The 19,511-nt window shown below is 36.0% G+C and overlaps 1 protein-coding gene across 6 annotated transcripts in view; it reads left to right on the top strand.

Moving 5' to 3' along the window:
* epha8 (eph receptor A8) overlaps nucleotides 1-19,511 on the top strand; it is a 184,595-nt gene that overhangs the window by 62,326 nt on the left and 102,758 nt on the right. For all 6 annotated transcript variants that reach the window (XM_058790811.1, XM_058790809.1, XM_058790807.1 and 3 more), the window contains one exon: nucleotides 6,605-6,685. The gene's annotated coding sequence lies outside the window, so the exon portion shown is untranslated. The remainder of the gene's footprint in view (nucleotides 1-6,604; nucleotides 6,686-19,511) is intronic.

Below are 19,511 nucleotides of genomic sequence, written 5' to 3'. Positions count from 1 at the left end.
GTTTTTATATATTTCCCCATCTTTTCCCCACGTTAATAGCCTTTAACATAGTACAGTGCTGCCCTGGTAACAAAGAGAGGCTTCCTCAAGCCATTAATCACGATGACAAGTCCTTTGTTGTCAGTTAGCAGCTGTGCGCGGAGGAACATTACTCTTCTATTCTGGCCTGCGGTGCCGAGTCGGCCCGCTCTGCTCCTCTTTTCATGAGGAATCGGAAACTGGAGGGTCCAACCCCTGCTCGCTTATCAGCTGCTAATTGAACTCCCAGCTGTTAAGAAAATGGTCCCTGTGTGTATTTTCAGCCGAGTTTTGGCAGATATAGCAGCCTGGAGTGAACTCGGGAATGTCTGCCAGCCGCGCTAGTTTCTAAAGGTTAATAATTTGTTTTTGATGAAGGATGATGGCAAACTTTGAGTCGTGTGAAACAGTATTTTAAATGACCGGCCCTCTGAGAATTCCCTGCGTGTCAACATCTCAACTTCATTTTTAGCTCTGGGGCTGTTTAGCAAATCTCTTTGCAGCGATAGTTATAGCTGTAGGCGCTAAGAAACACTGGCCTGTGAAACAGCTGTTATTTACTCGCCTGTTGGCTGGTGACTGTATTTGAGGTTGCGAACATTGCAGGTTTTAATAGCCAATTTTTGTATCTAGGATGCCTAATTTAGTTCCCCCTCCTACAGAACTGCTTGTGTTGACACATTTGTGGGATATTCCTTGCATTAAGCCACCTAAAAGACAGTATGTGGAACAAAATCATTTTATGCCCTAATATTAGACATTACTGTTCAGATTTTTTGGGTCTGTAAGATATATATGTTTAAGAGATTAAGTAATTGAGGAGGAATTAAATGGTTAGTTCGCCCAAAAATGAAAATTCTGTCATTAATTATTCACCCTCATGTCGTTCCAAACCCGTAAGACCTTCGTTTATCTTTGGAACACAAATTAAAATATTTTTTATGAAATCTAAGAGCCCGACCGCATAGACCGCAATGCAACTGAAATGTTTTTTTTTTTTGTGCACAAAAAGTAATCTCGTGGCTTCATATATTTAAGGTTGAACCACTGATTTCACAGCCTTGTCAGTTGCATTGCTATGCAGGGTCAGAGAGCTCTAAAAAATATCTTAATTTGTGTTTTGAAGATGAACTAAGGTCTTACGGGTTTGGAACAGCAAATTAATGTCAAAATTAAGAGTAATTAATGACAAAATTTTCATTTTTGGGTGAACTATTCCTTCAAATAATCAAAAGTGACAGTAGAGACATTTGTTACAAAATAGTTGGAAAAAAAATCCAAAATGTTACAAAGGACTTCTTTTGAACTTTATATTTATCAAATACGGAAACCGTGAAAAAACTGTATCATGGTTTCCATAATCATATTAAACAGCACAACTGTGCTCAACATTGATAATAATAAGAAATATTTCTTGAATCAGCATATTAGGATGATTTCTGAAGGATCATGACACTGAAGACTGGAGTAATGATGCTGAAAATTCAGCTTTGCATCACAGGAATAAATGGTAATTTTAAAATAAAATATATGAGTTATATTACTTTGTAATAATATTTCACAATATTACTGATTATACTGTGTCAAATAAATGCAGCCTTGGTGAGCATAAGAAACATTGGTTAGACTTTATTTTGTGTCCTTGTTACTGTGTAATTATACATTTAAGTACTGAGTTATATTTAATTAACTACATGTACTTACTATATGGTTAGGATTAGGGTTTGTCTTAGGGTTGCTTACATGTAATTATGCATAATTTATTGTTATTATAATAGTAAGCACATGTATAACAAGGACACCTTCAAATAAAGTGTTATCGAAACTTTTAAAAAACATGAAAACAATTAACCCACCACAAACTTTGCAGACTGATCAGTGTCCACTTTCATTCTATATAGAATCCATATATGGCAGAACCAGTTTGGACTTTCTTCCAAAAAAAAAAAACATAAAGGTTTGGAACAACGTGTAAATAATAATAAAATAATATGAATGATTCATATATTGATTTAGGGTTCATTGATGAATGAATTCCACTCTGTGGAATATGGTTAAAATGTGTTGGTGTTTCGTTGGTAATAGAGGTGTCACGATATACCAGTGTTGACGATAATCATGATTTAAATAATGAAATATCGTTATCGTGAAAATTAGGGGTGTTGCAATATATCGATATTGGCAATATTTAAAAATGAATAGTACACATACGATAATATGACACATAATAATCCAGCGCCAGCGCCATTATGGAGCGTTAAGCTCTCACTTGTGGATAGTTTAATTCATACTCAACACCAGAGGGCGCCCTCGTGCAGGAAGTCCACAAGCGAGACTCATAGAAGTAATAAAACAAATGACTTTCCAGAAAATCCCTTATATGGACAAAGGCATCCTGTAGCTGAAAAAAATAAAATGCGGAAATAAATGTTTTGAATGATTAAACGTGATGAGAATCACACAATTATAACAGTATATGGTTTATCTGTGTTCTTCAAGCCATCTGAGGTATTTTCATATGGACAATGTATGTTTATATTGCAATTATATTGATAATCAACATAGCCTTTATCACTGTATAGAATACTATAAAATAAGAATCAGTTCACAGGAAGAAAGTTAATTCAAACACTCTATCATCAGAAATATTTTTGAATGGTAATTTTTCTCAATTTACCCCCCCATCGGAAGGGTAAATTAATTTCGGACTCTAGCTGTGGACGGACGACTACCTTACTGTGTTGTAAAAAGCAAAAGCAAATTCTAGCTAGTTTGCAGTGAACTCAAATTGACCGCCGAGTGTTTCACCACCCAAAAGTTCTGCGCTCTAATTGGCCATGACATGCGGTTAGCGCTCCAGGTTTCCTCCCTACCCACCATCAAACAGGCATGAAAAATAACCCCTAATGTGCAACAAAGCAGCAAAACCAGCACGGCTATGTATAAACATGACTCATATTGCTGTTGTTTTGTCCTAACTGCTGTTGTTGTGAAGATTAGGTCTGTGAAAAGCACCGTGCGGCATTAGCCCGCTACGCGCTAACTGCTGTCGTACTGCCAAAAGGCTGGAGTCAACGTGTGTCTCTGGAGCTGCGTTTGGAGCCGAGCGCCTCCAGATGAACTTTCCCTCACCCTGCCTCCCACAACCGCTGCGACTGCCACTAGCTCGCTTACAGGCCTCCTCTGAAAGTGACAAAAAGCCTCTGCTGTGTGGTGACGGGCCTTGTTCTGTCTGTCTCCTTGTCCACCCCCATTTCCCATTCCCACTGTTTCTCTCACAAGATGGGAAGCATAAGAGTGTGTGTGTGTTTAAGACAGCGAGAGAGAGAATGAGAGAGAGCAGGGTGTCTCTGTCAGCTCAGCAGAAATCCCTCCCTAATGAAGTCCTTCCTGTCACCTATAGTGTCTGTTTACTTTGTTCTTCCTTTATTTTGCATAATATATGTGCATATAGGCTTGTTTGAGCGTGCGTTTGAGTGTGTCTCGGCTCCAGCCATATGTGACTGAGATAACAAGTTCCACAAATTAATGATGCTGTCGTAAACAGATTTTTGGAGCCATGCTAAGTTCATATCATATAGTCTGCGTGTTTAAGTGTTTGGCTTCCTGAATATTGCATTATATTAAGAAATATTTTGTGAATTTTTAGGCTGGAGCTTGATCTGGTTTCTGTACCCCAAGAGGAAATCCTGATGGTGCCCCTGGTGGTTATGGACATGAATGACACCTGATGATTTTTTATTTGACATATAAAAAAAAACAACAACTCATACTTTCATTGGAGGAGGGTCCGAGCTATAGAAATAAAAATGTGATTGAGATTCTTTGACTTGGAACCCACTAGAACACTCTAGCGCCTGCATATCAACACCCTAAAAACATTCAGAACACCTTAGCAACCACTTAGTAATGACATGAAAACACCATAGCAATAGCTGAACTGCACACAGAAACCACTCAGAACACCTTAGCAACCACATAACAGTGCTCTAAAAACACTCAGAACACCTTAGCAACTGCATAGTGATTGTCCTAAAACACTCAGATAAGCTTATTAATTACATGAAAATGCATTAGTGACCATAGAACAGCACCCAGAAAACCCAGAAATGTTTAGAACACCTTAGTAACTGCATAGCAATGCCCTAATAATCATTTAGAACACCTTAGTAACCACATAGCAATGCAATGAAAACAATTAAGAACACCCTAGCAACTGCATAGCAACACTCTAATAAACACTCAGAAAAATGTTTTTATAGCAATGCCTTGGAAACCATTAGGAGCACCTTAGCAACTTAATAACAACCACATAGCAACGCTCAGGTAGCCACTCACAATACTTGATACAATACTATTCTGGTTGGCAACTTTGCGTGGCAAACACCACTGACATTTCCTTCGGAAATTGTAAAACTGTATAGGCTACAGATGCTAACGACATAGGCAACAAGTGACTAATTAGCTCAGACAACACAAACATCATGCCTCCCCGTCTGCTTCATTAGGTTGACTCATTATTGAAGAGTTCACATGCTTAAGATCATCTCTTGGGCTTTAGAGAGCCGTAATCAATAGGAAACAATTCAGATAACCTCACATACACCCATGAATGGCTGAAACATGAACTGTGCTAACATGTTGATGCTTCTGCTATCTCTGATCCATAGAGTAAAGTAAAACTCTCAATTCTGACTTTTTTTCTCGCAAATGTGAGTTTATATTTTGTAATTCTGACTCCTTTTCTCAGAATTGTGAGATATAAATTTGTAATTGAGAGTTTTAAAGTCAAAATTGCGAGATATGTGTCACGTCCTCTGTCGTGTGTGTCATGTGTTCCCGCCTCTTGTGTCCTTATTTGGTCTTGTTCCTGTCCTTGTTAAGTGTTATTATTAGTTAAGTGTTGCCCAGCCGTGTTCTAGTCATTATCAGTAATTGTCATGTGTATTTAGTTCCTGCCTGTTTAGTTAGATTTCGTCTGGTCTACTCGTTACTTCCCGGTGTTCCTGTCTGTCTCAGCCTTGCCTTGTCTTGCCCTGTCCTGTCCTGTCCTGATGTCCCCATTAAAGACTATTATTTGGAAGTTTATCCTCGTTTGAGTGCTCGTCGTTCCTCCCTGCTGTGTGCACCGTGACAGAAGACCAGACCTAAACCGTAAGCGGCGCCCACTCTCCTCGTTTTGTTTTTTCGTTTTTGAATGTGTTTGTTTTGTCTGTTTCCCCCGCGACATGTAAGTCGCCGCCAGCTCACGCCGCCGTCCGCGGCTCTTTGCAGCCCGCCGTTCGCGGGACATCACGCCGCCGTCCGCGGCTCTTTTCAGCCCGCCGTTCGCGGGGAAAGCGCCGCCGCCGTTCGCGGGACATCACGCCGCCGTCCGCGGGGAAAGCCAACCCGCCGACCGCGGCACACCCGCCGGCTGCGGCTTCCTTAAGCCTGCCGTTCGCGGCTCCCTTCACGCCGCCGACTGCGGGGAAAGCCAACCCGAATGTCGGCGGCTCCCCCCCTTCACGCCGCCGTCCGCGTCCGTAGAGCTCTGGGTAGGGTGGGTGGGCGGGCTGAAAAATGTGGCCATGGCCACGAAGACCATCTGCCATGGCCATGAAGACCATCCGCCATGGCCGCCTGAGCTCCCTGCTCCGCCATGGCCGCCTGAGCTCCCAGCCCTGCCATGGCCTCTGTCTGTTCCACTCTGGAGGTCCCCGTCCTGTGTTCCTGTCCATGTCTGTCCTGAGGGGCCTCCAGAGTGCCCACCCCCCCTTCCTGGTGGAACTGTTACGGCGCGGGTCGCGCCTTTTGGGAGGGGGGAGTACTGTCACGTTGTCATGTGTATTTAGTTCCTGCCTGTTTAGTTAGATTTCGTCTGGTCTACTCGTTACTTCCCGGTGTTCCTGTCTGTCTCAGCCTTGCCTTGTCTTGCCCTGTCCTGTCCTGATGTCCCCATTAAAGACTATTATTTGGAAGTTTATCCTCGTTTGAGTGCTCGTCGTTCCTCCCTGCTGTGTGCACCGTGACAATATGTAATTGCAATTCGGACCTTTTTCTTGTTCAGACCACTGATCTATTATTGATCAGTGGTTCAGACCTTTTTTAATGCTCAAATGGGTTGCCAGATTGAGGACATTCAACAGGAATGAGCGCAGACAATGGAAGGTAATGAGCCTTACGTTGTAAGTTGATGAGTCGATTTATTTGCATTTTAATGTCTCTGGTCATAGAGATAAAATTACATAGAGCACAAGTTTGCTTATCTGAGGAGAGCATATATCTGGCCTTAGAGTTAATTGTTTGTTCACTAGTGATAGGCTTTAGCATGCAGCACTATTTATTCATTATTCCCAGAAGAACTAAAAGTTTCCAAGTTAATTTAATCAGAATAACTAGTTAAAGTAAAAGTGTGGTTCTGTCCTAAAAAAGCTAATTGAAACTGTCTTTCTTAACCTGGATGAATGAATATGAAAGCTGTGTGTCATCTCAGAGTGATTAATCATAATTAGGAAGCTATTTAGTGGTCATACTTCAGAGCAAGACGTCATGTCTCTGCCTCTTATAAAGTGATAATTAACCCCTAATCATCTTCTCTCTCAAGGTGCATCACCTTTATGATGACGAATATGAGGAAGTGGACAACTGGGGATTGCATCAAAAAAAAAAAAAAAAACAGCAGAAGGTAAGAGAAGCAAATTATATTTTTGTCCCAATATATAGTTTTTCGCCATTGCAATGTATTGTGCCTTCCACATTAGTGCCTAACTGTGCAGGTCACCCTATATGAGAGAAATATATAAAATGCAAACATGTGTGTGTGTGTGTGTGTGTGTGTGTGTAATTATTATAAAAATTTGTGTTGTCAAACAATTAATTGCGCATCCAAAATAAAAATTTTTGTTCACATAATATGTGTGTACTGTGTATATTTATTATGTATATATAAATACACAAACACACGTGCATGTATATATTTAAGAAAATAAATAAATAAATGTAAATATTTTCAAAATATATACTGTATGTGTGTGTACTGTGTATATTTATTATTTATATATAAATACACACACATGCATGTATATATTTAAGAAAAATATGTTGTTTATATATTAAATATATAAATATATATATGTAAATATTTCCAAAATATATACCGTATGTGTTTGTATTTATATATACATAATAAATATACACAGCGCACACACACACATATTATGTAAACAAAATGTTTTATTTGGGATGCGATTAATTACAATTAATCATTGACAGCACTAAAAAAGTTGTAAAGTATTTTCCTATAATTCATATATAATATAATATAATATTTACAGTAAATGCAAAAAAAAGTTATAGAAATTTGTATAATTCCCCCCATAATTTTGTGTTCATATGTGTATATAGTGCTGGGCAATGATTAATCGCGATTAATCACATCCAAAATAAAAGTTTTTTGTGCATAATACATGTGTATACTGTGTATATTTATTATGTATATATAAATACACACACATGCATGTATATATTTAAGAAAAATATGTTGTTTATATATTAAATATATAAATATATATATGTAAATATTTTCAAAATATATACTTCAAATTTTATTTAATTTAAAGCTAATATAAACTCTATTTTTATTTATTTTTTAAATTAAATGAATAAAATGTGTGTGTGTTAGTGATGTGCGGATGAGCTAAAATGTCACCTGAATCCGCAGCTTCAAATAAATTATCCACCCACCAACCGCCCGCACCTATATTTTTGTCGGATTTAGATAACTGCACCCGACCCGCACCCGATCGTCACATTCAGGGTTCGTATGGTCATGAAAAACCCGGAAAAGTCATGGAATTTTAAAACCGCAATTTCCAGGCCTGGAAAGTTTTGGAAAAATAAATAAACCCAGAACGTTTTGGAAAAGTCATGGAAATCTATTTCACAATTCTCTTTATGATAGAATTATGTTTAATTAGGTGCTGAATTTCGGTGCGGGATTGCGCATATATCGCATTACTCATTCACGCAGCTTTGAACTTTAAAATGAGGGAAATTACTGCAAAACCTTTATTCAATATAGCGTATAGGTTAGATGAGTAAATAAATCCACACAAACCATCAGATCAAATCAGTCATTTGAAAACAGCGTGAGTGATTCAGCTGTAGGCATAATGACTGCGTCCTCTCTCTTTGACCTTCTCTTCGCATCGGCGCATCTAGAGCGGCACGCTGCGATACAAGACTTTAGCTAAGCTCACGTTTTGGTACAGTTGACAGAATTGTCAATTGCCTCACTGATCATTGTTGCATTGTAACAAAAATGTATTATTTTCATGTCTTTTTAAGCCATTCGGTACTCGTGCTCTCCAGAGGCGCTTTTCTGTGCGCTCACAGTCACATCCAAAGCGTGCCCTGCGAGTACAAAATTGAGTTTGCAAGCAAATCTTGTTGCGCTCAAGTGGCCAAATACACACAAAATGACGTCAAAATGGTCGTCCTGGCAAGTATCCTCATAAGCGTTGTTGGTTTTGTCTTAAGTTAATGTAAACAGTTGCGAAAGAAAACGCATGTGCATAATTATAGGATCCATGAAATAGGTCTTGTGACAGCAGCCTAATAAAGTTGTGCCGTCTGTCATTAATGTTAATCAAACAACAAAAGACAGAGGAAATCCCTCACTGCTCTTGACTAAATAATGTTTTGTTGAATAACGTTAATACGCCGATGTTAATTTACAGTTTATTCAATTTCTGTAGCCTATTTAGAAAATGTAGTTAATATTTGCATCATTAATGATTTATCTTATCCACCCGCAAATAATCAGAATGCATTTTTTATTACCCGACCCACCGGACTCGCGTATATAACCGCCAGCCGCGCATCACTAGTGTATATATGCCTAGTTCTTTCATAAAACTCTAGGTGGCGCAGGCTGATGGGTTCTTAACGTAACTGATGATATTCATAGCGTTAAACGCACAAGTTGATTGGTTCATGTTGCGTACACAGCCAATGAGCTTGCTGCTTTACATTTAATAGGGGTTAGTACTACACGGTCAAGGCTGTGGAGACACTGGTATTGCTGTATTTTGTAACTCTTTATGGTTGTGATAGATGCTAAGGGTTGTATATGTTGTCTATTTTTAAAATCTGGACCTTGAGTCTGTAATAAAGTTTGATTGATTGATTTAAATGGTTGGTCAGCATCCACTTGAGCATTTTGCAGCGCGCTTTCAGAGTTCCTCTGAAGCCCTCCACCTTCCCCAGCTCCACCTGTATAGCTCTGCTATGGGTTATTTTATCTGCTATTTTTGCAGCAGCAGTATGTCTTAAATACTCACAGAACCATATTGTCGTATGCTTTGGCAGTAAGTTCCTGTACTTACTTGCAGCAGCAGCAGCAATAATCTACAACTACAGCAATAACTAACAGCAGCAGCATCCCAACAGATCTATTCCACCAAGTACATTAACACTGTCATATCCATTACCATGCTAAAATCTTCCAAGAGTTGTCATGATAGAAATATATACATGCATATAAAACAAATGGACACCAGCATTCATCTAAATATTCTTCTTGAATAAAGACTGATTTGGAAAGAAATTAAAGGAATTTACATTAATCTGATTCTTTTTTGAATCTGTTCATAAATTGTCCAAATGAACTCACTGAGTGCAAAGAAATATGCTTTTACTCATATTTGGCTCTTAGGTGTTAATTTTGAACCTTTTGCCTGAAAGTCTTCAGTCTTGCTGCACTGAATATTAAATTCCCAGGTGTATCAGCTGAATCCATGAGGGGAACGGAGCTCGCAGACGAGCACACATGACTACGCCGTATTTACAGTTTGTGAGGATTCTTCCCGAGTGCAGTGTCACGTTCAATAGAGCCGGGAGCTAATTTTCACAGTCTATGAGGAGGACGACCACATTAATCACTACTTTGAATTTTGAATCCTGGCACTTTCACGCAAGGCGGCTTTCCATGCCTTTGAGGGAGATAAGGCAATCTTTCACCATCTCTAATAGAAGGAAAAAAGAGAGAGGATGAAGCAGATCGAAAAAGAGGGCGAGGAGTTTGTCCACCCTTGATTTGATCCAATCAGCCTAGTGGACCATTGATTTATAAAATAGCTAACAATGTATATTACTCATAAAAGCAACCTTAAGTGCTTCAACAGACTTGCCGAAAAACGACTCTATGCAAATGTGCAAGACAATAAGATAAAAAAAATTACTTAAGAGAAAATCTCTGAACTCGGAGAGATAAGCCACTTTATAACTTTCCCACTGACGGCTTAGCTGGAAAGAGAGACTCATTTGCTGTGATGTTTATTCACATTTCAACAACAAAAAGTTTCTCTTTTATAACCGAAATGTACAGTGAAAATACTCATTAATATGCATCAAAGAGAAAACTTAATAAAGCCACAGAATTCAGCTTATTTTCATTGACAGGTATAAACAAGCCTTCAGCAAACAGTTTAGATGGGATTGAAGCAACATGCATTGTGTTGGTTAATAATCTGGTTTTAAAAGATAGAGTATATAGTTTTGTTTTGTGTCTCTTTAATTGCTTTTTTTTTTTTAAAGACTGTTAAAAGGTTATTTGCCACACGGAATAAAAATAAACCATGGTCTTTAACTTTACATTTGAATCTTTTAACACAGAAGAAACATAGTTTGAAGAAGTAGTCAAATATTAAAGAATCACCCGTGAATGAGAAACAAAGACTGTCTTACTATGATTCATTTCTGACTGAATAAGCAAAGTCCTCTCGCTATCGTTCCAGAGCTGAAGACAACATAATAAGATCAGCGGGCGGTAACCTGTCATGACCGTCGACACATTTCATGCTTGGCCTCTAATGCGAGATGCTAGAGGTGTGTGATTTTTGCAGTGGGCTAAACTTTGAATGTCACATTGATCACACTTGCTGATTCGGCTGTCAGGATTGTAATTAATGTCGTTTTCGATGTTCTCAAACTGTCATCCCTGGTAAGAGTACAGATGTTCCACATCGGATCTGTGACTTGCGGTGTATTTATACCACAGTGCCATTCATGTTTTAAAGGGCAGTTGGCAGTCATATTAGCATTTTATTTTACGCACATTGATACTTGGTTCCCAATTATGAGTTATGAGAAGTGAAAAATTGAGGCCTTGTAGAAATGGGGATTAAAATCACTAATATTGAGATGTTGCTTATGTAGAGCAAATCAAGTTGATTAAACTAAAAAGTATAAAAAATAATAAAATTAAACAATCGTGACTTCTGAACAGTTTTAAAATACAGTAAATACACACATTGAAGAGTATATTAATATTGCATATGTACAGCAAATTATATAAAAATGAATCAAATAAATAAAAAAATTTAAAATTATATAAAAATATAGTGATGAAACAATAATGACTTTAAATCAGTTACATATTTTTGGTAAATAGACAAATGATATATTTTAATAGTAAACTCACATTTTCAACAGTGTATTAATGTCTTTGAAATATTGCTTATGGTCAGCATATTATACAAGAAACATTATAAATCTAATAGATTAGACTAAAAAGTATGAAAAGGAATACAATTAAACAATAGTGACTTCTGAACAGTTACATAATTTAAAATATGTCTATTTTAAGTGCATTTTGTTGTAAATACAAAGATTGAAGAGATTATTAATATTGCTCATGTACAGCAAATTATGAAAAGAAATGACTCATAAATCAAATAAATAAAAAATATAGTGATGAAATAATAATGACTTGTAATCAGTTACATATCTTTATTTAAAATACACAAATTCTATATTTTAATAGGAAATTCACAAATTAAACAGTGTATTATTTATTAATTAATTAAAATTAAATAATGTATTAATTAAAAAAAAAAAAACCTTCTTAATCCAGCCTAAGCAGGTCTGCTGATTTTAGCTGGTTTAATCTGGTCTCCCAGCCTGACCAGTTGAGAATTGTCACTGGAAAAGTCCCTCTAAATCCAGCTAACAACTTGACCAGGCCAGGAAATCATGTGGGACCAGCTTAGACCAGCAAACCAGCCTAGGTTTATGTGATTAATATAAACTATATAAAGACTGCTTCTTTTAAATATGTGGTTTTCCCATGCTTTCAACAAACAAGTCGAACTTTCCATGCATTTCAGCACTGAAATGAACAAAAATAAAAGACTTGCACAGTATATCAGCTTATTTACTTCTTTGTTAAAGCCATTTGGCAAAAACATGACTGAGCGTGTTATTTTTCCACTAACTTTGCATGTCTAGCACTAGCTTGTTTTGTGTGTCGTAGCAAATTCTGGTGATTTTTGTACCTTCGTCATGGTTAGCAGAGCTGCAGGGTTTCCCAATGTGATTAGCTTAAAATTGGCTCTGAATCCCGCCATGGAGAAAGTGATTTGCTGGTGCTTTTGAAGTTGGCGGCAATTTTAGGAAGCCTTTGAGTGGCTGTTTGAACTGCATTTGACCCGTCCGTTCCATCCTTTCAGTGTTTGGTCTGGCGTTCGGATGGTGTTTGATTAAAACTTCACATTAGCCTTTGATGAGAACAGGCTTCTCCTTTGTAGAGCGCACTCCATCTGGAGCTCTGGCCACCATACGGCTGCCATCTTCATTGTGACATGCTCACATGCCCTCCAGCCACTGTTAAAGGGAGAGTTTGGCCAAAAATTAAAAAAAAAATTCTGGTGGCAATATACTCACTCTCAAATCCACATGAAGTGTTGTTTTTCTTTTCCTTTTTTAATCATTATTATTATTATTATTATTATTATTATTATTTATTTTATTTATTTTTAAGGAAGAAAGATTTAAGAATATGGCTGTTCCTTTTACTTTAAATTTACTACAATTACTACTACTGATAATTATAATAATTATATATATATATATTTATAATGAATATTTTTATAATAAATTATATATGTAATTGTATAATAAATATATAATTTTATTTTCTAAATAGTGTGTATTTTATATATATATATATATATATATATATATATATATATATATATATATATATATATTTTATATTATATTGAGTTTAGTATGAAATTTGACCTGGACATTTCTTTTTTAATATAACAAAATATAGCATATGTTTTGCAGAGGAAGCTTCTGTAAGTTATGTCAAATATGCATATTTTACCCCAAATTGACTTAAATCAAACATAATAATAATTATAATTATAATTATAATTACAATAGTTTAGATAATGTATTTTCATATTTAATATATAGCATCTTTTTGTTTCAAGGAAGACATTTTGAAGATTATGACTGCTCTTTTTATATTTAATATATTGTGTATTTTTTTAAATAATCGTATATAGCAATATTCCATTAAAATTAATGTAACATATACAATTTTATATTACTATATTTAATTTTTTTAATATTTGTATACAAATATAAAAAATATGTTGACTTCATTATCTTTGAACAAAAAGTTTTTTTTTTTTTTTTAATAACAATGGGATAACAATCATATGTTTTACAGAGGGAGCTTCTGAAACTTATTACAAATATACACATTTAACCTTCGTATTCCCTGAATGCAAACATTTGAATAATATAACATAATATAATATAATGTAATAATATTTTTTGCAACAAAGATTGATGTATATGGCTGATCTTTTCTGTGCAAGACTGGAGATTTTAAGCTTCAAAAAACACACAAAAGCAGAATAAAAGTCCATATATCTTATACATTACATTTTGAAGTCGTATGACTTATAATATAATATAATATATATTTTTTTCAATAAAGATTATAGTATATGGCTGCTTTTTTTCTGTGCAGTTATGACTGGAGTTTTCAAGCTTCAAAAAAGACACAAAAGCAGAATAAAAGTAGTCCATATATCTTATACATTCAATTTTATATATAATAATATAATAAACCAAAATAGCTGTGATATTCCTTTTCAAGTTTCCAAACATCAGGAAAAGTCTTTGAAAAGCGCTTGTCTGCAAGTTTGTTTCAGAAAAAAAGAGCTAAGCGATGATGTAATGGCAACAAGAGAACAACAAGTCCTGCCAAAAACAGATGACGTCAGACAATGCATGCCATGATGTGTTAATACAGAGCAGCATTTTGTTAATACAATATTTTTTCGTAAACTACATTCATCTTATCCGTTTTCTAGGCATGAGCATGATTCATCCCAATACTAATTACATTTATTGCGTTTTCTCCATAAATAGGTGAATCCATTAGACTACACGCGCGTGCTGCTGCAGGTTTATATATAGACCCGTGTAGTGACCCGCACCATCTGCTGCCACACAGTGCCACAAAATGGCAGGCCGCGGGGTAGCCAGGCAGGTAATTCAAGGCTGTCGCGTGCCAAGTGCGTGGCCCGAGTGTCCATCAAGCTCCCCAGCAGTGCCTCTCACACGCTGCAGTATGTTGGAGTTTATGAAACACTTGGAGGCAGACACACGGCTGGTTAGTGCGGGCCGTCCCGCATCACAGCGCATCAGGATGAGACGGGACGTTTGGCTGCTTGTTGCTTGAGGGATGCGGACAAAGAAAATCTTCATTTTAGTGGGTGAATGCTGATAAAACTGTCTAGAATAGGCCCCTGTGAAATTTTATGCCAAAAATAAACAATGTAAATAAGGAATTAGATTCTCATTAGGGGAAAATTAGGTTCATTTTTAAGACCATTATAGTCAGTATGAAATGGAAATTCAACTTTTCTGTTTTCTTAACGCATGTTGTTGATCTTACTGTGAACAATCTGTTTAATTATTAAAATTTTTTGACCTTGTAATTTTTAATCAGACTGTCAGTAATTGATCTTCTGGTAAAATGACTTTATGCATCCAAGCAACAACCTGCGCTACATTTTCCTTTTTAAATTTAAAAAAAATTTTTTTTTTGATAATCTTTCCTAATCACAGTATGGAAGAAAAGATCTGTTGCTACTTTCATTGCATCGTGAGGTAAAGGGATAGTTCACCCAAAAATGAAAATTTTGTCATCATTTACTCATCCTAATGTCGTTCCAAATCTGTGAGTTTCTTTCTTATGCTGAACATAAAGGAAGACATTTTGAAGACTGCTAGTAATCAAACAGTTGCTGGACGCCATTGACTTCCATAATATTTCTTTCCCTGGAAGTCAATGGAGACCAACAATTGTTTGGTTCTTTGAAATTCTTCAAAATATCTTCTTTTGTGTTAAACATAAGAAAGAAGTGTATAGAGCTTTGGAACTACATGAGTGATTAAATGATGACAAAATTTTCATTTTGAGGTGAACTGTTCTTTTAAAGATATTTTAAAGATATTCACTAAATGCAAACAAGCAATAAAACATAAAAAAATATATTTTTGAGGTTTTATATTTAATATCTAAAATCTTAATTTGACAGAGCAAGCTTCGGAAGTCTGTGACATTTTACTGCCAATTTCACTTAATTCAAAAAAACAACAACAATAACTTATAAAATGCTTTTTTTTTGTTTTGTTTTGTTTTTTGTATTTAATAAATAATGTTCTTTCAAATAAGTATAAATTTTATGCATTGTGTGTATGTGTGTGTGTGTGTGTGTGTGTGTGTGTATTAGGTCTGTCAGTTTAACACATTAACTTAATTAATTAGTTATGAAAAATAATGCAATTAAAATATTTTAACGAAGTTAATGCACTGACCCCGCCCACAAACCTGTACATCATCTTACATAAAGTTGACCGTTGACAAATATGATGCAGGACAACTCCATTAAGGCCTAAAATTCAAGATATTGGTGCAAAAAATGCCTCGGAGATGTCAGAGGATATCTGGAGATTTGTTCTGCCAGGGAAACTACAGTAGCTTTATGAGGAAAAAGAGACTCCATGTTGACGAGAGACGTTTCAGCCCAGCACTATCCGTCGATGTGTGATCACTTCTTCTTTCTCTGTTCTCCTCAGCACACAGTGTTTCTTCCACAAAATACCACTTGTCGTATGTTATTTTGATCGTGCCTTAATGATGTCCCATTGACAATTTCTTAGGAAACAAAGAGCTGCACTCGAAGAGAAATGAAATATTCTTGATTTTAATGAGAGGTTTTGCTTAGGAGCTGTGAGACGTATGGTTTACGCTGATTACAAGTTCTATCACATTATCTCTCGCTCTCTCTCTTTCTCTGAGAATGCCTGTCATATATGCGTTGTTTATGTTCAGCAGTTGAAATGGAACAAAATGGCTGTTTTATTTTTATCTTTATTTTTGTTTCTTTGTTGAACTAAAGTCAGGCAGAACCAGAAATCATAATAAACCAGCATATGTGCAGATTTGGGCACATCATGTGTATTTTTGTTTTTGCTGTGAACTCAGAAGTCATGCAAGTGATGTTTAACTTCAATGATTGCTCATTAAAGCATTAATAGTGTGGAAATATATATATTTATATATCAAACAACCATTAAACTCATTCAAAATGCAGTAAACGCTAAAGCAGCTTTGATGTTGAAATGTAGTTATAAGCTTTAATCATGCGATTGTTCTTGTGGCACGTCTGAGTTTTTAGGGAGCATCATTTGTGTGGGTGTTTCTCCACGTCTGGTGAAAGGAGAACAGCTGTAAAGCTCAGATGCCGGGCTGCTCCCGTCTCCTCCTGAGGATTAGTAACTGAAGTGCTAAAGAAGCCTCTGCTGGTAAAACGCTAATGCTAGTGCGTCTAAAAGCACACTGCTGAGGAAATGAAATCATTTTGTGTGCCTCTGTTAATCTGAACACTATCTGGATATTCTAGGTGCTAAATGCATAAATGAATGTATTTGAAAGTATGAAATCAATCCGTATGAGTTAGTCACCCATCCTTAAAATGTTCTAGTCTCTTTTCCACGCCGCAGAGGCACAATAGATGTTCTTGGCCTTAAAATAGGCATGTATAGAGGAAGGAGCCGTAAACACTGCAAAAAGTATTGTTCATTGTTAGAGCTTTGCCCTGGAAGATAGTGTATTATGTAATAATGTTGTTTGCAATTTTTTTTTCTTTGTCACAATACACAGTTTTAAATGAAAGTATGCAACCATTTAAAAGTTTGAGGTTGGTAAGATTTATGAAGGAAGTCTCTTATGTTCACCCAAGGCTGCATTTATTTGATCAGAATTTGATTCTGTTTTACTATATTTTAAAATGTAATTTATTCCTGTTATACAAAGCTGAATTTTAGGCATCATCACTCCAGTCTTCAGTGTCACATGATCCTTCAGAAATCACTCTAATATGATGATTTGCTGCTCAAGAAGCTTTTTTTTATTATTATTGTTTTTATTGTTGTTAAAAACAGCCTTCATCAGAAACAATTATTATTATTTTTTTGTAATAATGTAAAAGTCTTTACTGTTGCTTTTGGTCAATTTAATGCATCCTTGCTAAATAAAATGATATATTTTTAAAGGCTTTTAACTGATACTGTATCTGGAAAAACACACTTTCTGCATACATAATCCATATTTTATAACAATTATAACAATTACCGTCTTGACTCATGTACTGTATATTAATTACCTTATGTGACATTTACTCAGTAGTTGTACTTCATTTTGCTAAATAACTATTTGACCAGTGCCACTCACTGCACATTGCAGACGTTTACCATCTGGTTTAAAGTTGACGTTTTACATGCTCAGCTATTTTTTCCTTGTTGCCAAGCAACATGACACTTTTATAATATCTTTGGGAAGGTTTATTGTCTGCCAGGCAAAGATCATTGAAGTCTGATTGCAAAAATGAAAAGCAAACCACACCTTAAAACGACATGATTTGAGAAATCACGATGTCTGCAGCACAGATGTTTAATACTTCGAGTTAGATGTTTATTCAAATCATTATGGAATAGTTCACGCACGAATGAAAATGTACTCATCCTCAGGCTATCTAAGATGTAGATGAGTTTGTTTGTTGTTGAGAAATTGAGCATTATATCACTTGCTCACCAATGGATCCTCTGCAGTGAATGGGTGCCGTCAGATTGAGAGTTCAAACAGCTGTTTTTAACTGTTAAAGTTAAAAACATCTCAATGATGAGTTTGTTTATTGCAAACACAGCTTTTCACAAGGTGTTGCCTGTAGTCGTGTGGATTACTGATCTGTTTTTATCAGCTGTGTGGACTCTCATTCTGACGGCATCCATTCCATCTACTGGTGAGCAAGTGATGTAATGCTACATTTCTCCAAATCTGTTTCAGTGAAGAAACGTATCTACATCATGGATTGTGTGAGGATGAGTACATTTTCAGCAAATTTTCATTTTTGGGTGAACTGTTCAATAACTGAGCAGTAATAGCATTTGAACAACATATAAGCTCTAAATTGGCCTGCAGTTATAAACAGAGGCTCATAGACTCATCCAAATGTCTTGGCCCTCTTGCACGTAGGCATCTTGCTCACAGGAGGGGCTGAACAGCGCTAGCTGTGACCCAGCACAACATCTTCCCTGTGTTCTCAGCCTGAGCAGGAAAGACATTGGCAGGCAAAACGCAGACCCTCGCTTTGGCTCGAATCCCCCCAGTGTCTCTCCTTCCCTCTTCCTCTCATCTTCTGTCAGTTTCTCTCGCCCAGCTGCAGAGCCAGAGATGGAGCTAGACCGATTTGTGGTAGCACTGCTTTACTTTAAACTTTTATTAATGACATTTGACAAACATGTTTACAAGTTAAAATGTTCATTATAAAACAAATCATTCTTGCATAACCCTATGGAATACTTGACTTTGATAGGTCAGTTGCAGCATGGTCAGATATTTTTATATAATGAGTGTTGTTCTGGCAACAGATTTTTTAAGTATTCATATCACACTTATTCTCTCATTGAGTCATATTGCACTTTCTTTTTGAAAAGTTAAATAATTTGGTAACACTTTAAAATAGATTCACATATGTGAACCTGGACCACAAAACCAGTCATAAGTGTCAATTTTTCGAAATTGAGATTTATACATCATCTGAAAGCTGAATAAATAAGCTTTGTTAGGAAAGGACAATATTTGGCCGAAATACAACTATTTGAAAATCTGAAATCTAAGAGTGAAAAAAAATCGAAATATTGAGATAATAGCGTTTGAAGTTCTTAGCAATACATATTACTAATCAAAAATTAAGTTTTGCTATATTTACAGTAGGACATTTACAAAATATCTTCATGGAACATGATCTTTACTTAATGTCCTAATGATTTTTGGCATAAAAGAAAAATCAATAGTTTTGACCCATACAATGTATTTTTGGCTATTGCTACAAATATACCCCAGCGACTTAAGACTGGTTTTGTGGTCCAGGGTCACATATGAATTGCGATTTACATCGATTCGCAAATGTCAAAAATAGAATTTCTAGTTAATATAATAATAATAATTTGATGTTGTCGGAAACAAAACAGCTACAGCAATGGAGGAGGAAAAACAAATACATCCTTCCCCATTTTCAGTGAGAGCAACTGTTTGGAAAAATGTTATATTAATTACTGATCTTTTGTTATTATGGGAA

This window comes from Onychostoma macrolepis, chromosome 11 (assembly GCF_012432095.1).
Source record: "Onychostoma macrolepis isolate SWU-2019 chromosome 11, ASM1243209v1, whole genome shotgun sequence".
NCBI lineage: Eukaryota > Metazoa > Chordata > Actinopteri > Cypriniformes > Cyprinidae > Onychostoma > Onychostoma macrolepis.
Note: the sequence above shows the minus strand (reverse complement) of the source record. Positions and strands in the feature narration are given on the sequence as shown.